This window comes from Eutrema salsugineum, unplaced genomic scaffold, assembly GCF_000478725.1.
Source record: "Eutrema salsugineum unplaced genomic scaffold, Eutsalg1_0 scaffold_2, whole genome shotgun sequence".
NCBI classification, from domain to species: Eukaryota; Viridiplantae; Streptophyta; class Magnoliopsida; order Brassicales; family Brassicaceae; genus Eutrema; species Eutrema salsugineum.
The window spans coordinates 15,406,222-15,411,592 of record NW_006256829.1 but is presented as its reverse complement, the minus strand read 5'-3'; positions in this window follow the sequence as shown (position 1 = coordinate 15,411,592).

Genomic DNA, 5,371 nt, shown 5'->3' with positions numbered 1-5,371 from the left:
TTGTCGCCTAATTTTTGAAATCAATCCCAAAAATCTCAAAAAAATTAAAATTGGTCCAACTTTATTAATAAAATTTCTATATTTTTTCTGAAATCGGTCTAAAATAAGCCCAATTATTTTTCTTTCCCAATTAAAAATGATATCACATTCAATACTTAACCAATTAACGATTTTGACAACTTAATCCCTAATTAGCAATTTCAATTCAACTAAATTACAATGAAATCAAATTAAAATCAAATATAAGCGAGTTTAAGTTCCAAAATCATCTAAAAAAGATTAATATAAATAATTAAAAATTAAATATAATATAAATTAATCAAAAAATTAATCACCAATTAATCAGCGATTAATCACCGATTTTCGACCTAGGCGCTAGTCAAAACCCGTCCGCCCGCCTATCGCCTAGCAATTTTTTGAGCACTACTTTGCTACAAAAAAAAGAGTTAGTAATTATTTTAAAAAATTAAAAATAATATTATAATTTGTAATTTTAAAGAACTTACCGCGAAACACTTGAACCAATTGTAAAAAGTTGGCTGATCCAGCTTCTTATAGCTGGTATGTTGTTGTACTAAGAACCCCTTGATGATATCGGCAACGCTCCGACCGACTTGGCTGACGGTCGAAAACCTAGTCGTAAAAAATATTTGTTAGATATTTAAATTAATTATAAATATCAAAATTTGTAAAAAAATTTTGGTATCAGAGCCATGCTAATGGTTCGGGGTGAAATTAATTATAAATATGAACCTACGTTTCTTATGGTATCACAGCCTTATGCTAATGGTTCGGGGTGAGAGAGAGATAATTAACAATAATTAAAGATTTTGGTTTATTAAGAGTCTTAGGTCTAAGTTTTTTGTGATCTTTTATTAAATATCATTGTTAGTTTTTGGGAAAAAACTTTAGTCTCCTGAGTGTTTTAGCCAGTCTAAGAAAGGGTTGTAAATCCCATTTGTTACTAGACAGGATTGTAAGGAGTCAAAACATTTTCTTAATATACTAAAAATGAGTTTATTTAAAAGATCAACATCAAACAGGTCCGAGTCTACCTCTTCTTCGAGGTCTGATAGTAAGTCTCTTAGAAACTCAAAAGGCGTCATCACTAGTCATGAAACAACTATAGATGATTTCCAAGGTTCAATTGATAATTGGGAAATTCCAAAAGTTCATAAAGAACAAATATCAAATCTGAAATTTAAATTTTCTAAGAACTGATTACTCAATTAAACTAAAGAAAATCCATTTGTTTTCTGAAAAAGCTCTAAAAAGACAGAGAGAAAACGGTTTTAAATATATACATATTGGTTTAGTTCAAGTTGGAATTGAACCACTTTCAAAAGAAGGATTAAACACTTCTATTTTAGCTATTTTACGAGATACAAGATTTAAAATATTTGAAGATTCATTATTAAGCTCTATTGAATCAAGTTTGTGTACTGGTCCAATTTCATTTGATTGTTATCCAAATTTTACAGTATCTTTAAAAGATAAAAGTATCTTAAAATCTCTAGTTTTACAAGTTAAAACTCACAATTATGATATGATCGAAAGATCTATTCCAATTGCTATAATTTTTAGAGTTCATTATAAAGCCATGATGAGTGCTTTCTCTTCAAAAGTAAAAATTTCGAGTAAAAACGGTGCAACCCTCTTACTACAAACAGATCTTTCGAGATCCAACTCCGTAATTCCAAGATGTATTCAATGAAAATAAATAAATCTTCCTGATGAATGGGTCCTTGAAGGAGTTGTCCAACCAAAACCTACAAAACCTAATGAACTTTTAGAGCCAAATACACGTTTAGAACATATTGAACAATTTCATGATGGAAAGGTAAAACTTTCTTTCATACGAAATCATCATGAAACGATAGATGATTACACATGTGAATCTTCTTCTCTTCCAGAAACTATTGATCAAGGAAGAGTTTCACAATTAGCACAAGATTTTTCCAGAATGGAAAATTGTCCAAAATTCCAACCATGGTTTTTAACTTCTGATATTCCAAATTATATTTTAAGAAATGTTGATTTTCGAACACAAATCCCAAAACCTGTTTACAAAGCAGAAAGTAGTTTTCAACATAACGACTTTTCTCCAAAATCGGAGCCAACAAGTCCTACTTTCTCAGCTGTTATGGATAATATGATAAATGAGTTAAATGTTTTAGAAAAAGATTTTCAAATCGATAAAGAGTTTTTACGTGATGAATTTTACTCCAAAAATAACACCCAAAAAAAGACTTTGGTTTTTCAAAAAATTTTTAAAGAATAGAAATTTAATCCAAGAAGAGTTTTATAAATATCTCTATGAACATAAAGTACAAATTTTATTTTTCAATTGGTTTGAATACTATGCATTCAAAATTAGTATCAATTTTCTTTTTTCTAATCTTATCACCACTCGCAATAAAACCACTGAATGGGAAACCCTTGCCAATGGAAAAATTATCCGTTCCAATCACCCTCCTCAACAGGGAATCAAGCTTGAATTATTGGGAACACCAATTGAAGCGATTCCTTCTAAACGTCCCTGATATGTTCATAATTTGAAGCATTTAGGTTGTATAATTAATTCTAAATCATGTTTTATTTCATGCATTTTAGGCCTTTAGGTGTTGTTTTAGGGCTTAGGGGTTGCATTAGGTCCCAATGAGTCTTTGCATGGTTTGGAGTGTTTATCAAGTGTATTTGGAGCTATTTAGAGTTGAAAAGGTGAAACCATGAAAAGAAATGGTGATCAGAGCTTTAAAAATGGTGAAAACAGCCTTTTGGAGGTTTTCGGCGCTGGCCTGTACCGCAGGAAGCTTTTTCTCGGCGATTTTCATGTACCGCGGGTGGATTTCTCGGCCAAAATGCGTACCGGCTGTTCAAGGTTCTCGGCCAAAATTCCCGGGTGCAGATACATCTCCGATATCGCATTACCGGAAGGTCTTTCCGGCCGATTCAGTCTTCGGGGTCTTCAGCAAAGATCAAGATAATTGAGTCTAGATTTCAGAACAGCTGGAGTCGATGAATTTGGAGCAGCGAGCTGAAATATAAGCCTACCGGAAGATAGAACTATTTCGCATCCTTTCCGGAGCAACGCCAAGACGAGTTAAAGAATGCCGATCCGAGAAACCTTTCAGTCTGATTCAGCTTACAGGGATTTCAGAAAAGTTTAAGACGATCGAGTCACAGTTCTAGAATAGGTCGAATCATTAGATTTGGAGTCGTGAGATGAGAGTTAAGCTCACCGGAAGACACACCTGTCTCGCAAGAGTTTCAAGACCGATCCGATGAGTCACAAAGATTGCGTGGGACGATGCCTTTCCAGTCTGATTCAGTTGCCCGGGCCTTCATCAAGATTCAAGGTCTTTGAGTTCTCTTTCTAGAACTTCTGATATAATCCAGTTTGGAGCTGTGTGCTGAAAGATACCGTCTCCGGAGTGAACACTGGTCCAAGAGCTTCTTTTCGATCGTTTCAATGCGCTGTAGAGATTAGCCGTCCGGGGAACCTTCCACTTCCCAAGATCTGAAGGTTTCTTCATCAAAGTTCTAGATATTTGAGTGCTCTTTCCACTGAAATTGGAATCATGCCATTTGGATCCATATTCTGGAAGTTACGCTCCCCTGAATTTGAAGTGGTCCGAGTGCGACTTAGGCATGCAAGATGGCTGAGCAGAGAATTGAACCGCAGAAAGACTCGCGGTTTACACCGACTTGGGCCTGCGATTTGGGACTAAAGATGACCAACTCGCACACATATTCTCTCCAGAATGCGTCCTGGTTGTGCGAGTTGAAGAGAAGGAAGCCTGAACAGCACAAACACTCGCTGTTTACACCTAGATAGTCATGCGACTGGGGCTGAAGGATTAAGGTGCACAAAGCTGTTTCTATGGCTGTGCGACTTGGGGCTGCGACTTAGGACTAAAGAGGGACCAACTCGCACACATATTATCTCCAGAATGCGTCTTGGTTGTGCGAGTTGAAGAGAAGAAAGCCTGAACAGCACAAACACTCGCAGTTTACACCTAGATATGCATGCGGCTGGGGCTGAAGGATTTAAGGTGGACAAGGCTGTTTCTATAGCTGTGCGAATTGGGCCTGCGACTTGGAAAGCACCTGACCATGTCGCACACTTGAGACATGACCCATTTGAAGCCGGGTCAGTACCTAGTTTGTCCTGGGCTGACCCGGTCCGCAAGAGACACTATATATGTTTTTTAGGGTTTTTTCCAAGACTTAAGCTTTATTCTCTCTTGTTTTCTTTTCCTCTTTAGTGTAAAAACGAGTTTCATCAAGAGATATCTAGCAGATTTAAGCATCTTAAAGCTGTTTCTTATCATTTCTTCATCTCATCTTAACTTCTAATCATGATCAACATCACCTCTTGCAAAGGAAATGGTGTGTTCATCATGATTAGTGAGTAGTCTCTCTTTAAGCATCTAGGTGTGTAGATTTAGGGTGCTTAGATGTAGATTAATGATTGTTTAGGCTTAGATTCTCTTCTCCTTTCCTTAGTTAGCTGATCCTAATGCTAGATCCTTGAATATCACTTGGATCTAGAATCTGGGTTTCTCATACACCAAAAGTGTTTAATGAAATGCCTGAATGAAAGCTAACTAAGGGTTTATGCATTAATGCCATGATGATGTTTGTTAATTGCATAAATGACATATTAGAGTTGATTCTTAATGCTTACTAGTTCATATTTCACAAATGAGAATTTGATTTGAAAATGGATTAGTATAGAGATTAATACCTTCATGAGAGGATTAGTCTAGCTTTAAACTCTAAGTTGATTGGATAAGAGATCATATGATTGCTTGCGAAGTCTTTCTGTATAAGATTCAGTCTTTCTTTGTTAAATATTGTTTGGTCATTAATTAGGCTTGGAACATTATGCTTGTTGATTGCTTGGTTATCTCTAATGGTTGTTAGACTCCATTAAGTGATTTGCAAAGAAATTTCTGTCATGAGAGTGGATTGATCTGATTAAGAAGCCTAGACTAAAGAGTAGCAAGTGTTGCATTGTTGTTTAGCATCATTAGTTTGCATTGAAAGCACCCTAATCAATGATCACACCTAGAAGCTTATCTTCCATCATTTGCTTAAGCACCATCATCTTGTTTTGTTGCCTTGTTTAGTTCATTAATCATTGCTTTTCTTGTTTCTTGTTTTATGCTTTCTTGTTACTTTGTTCATACCAAAACTCATCTTTGATCACTTGACTTAAGAGTTTATCACATAAACTAGTGTCTGGCAACCATACTTATGGATTGATACCCTTTATGCTGCAACAACTAAGGGATTGATAACCCTTATTAAGGCCTTGAAAACCTTAGTTATCAGTCCCCAAAATGATGATAAGACTAATATCAAA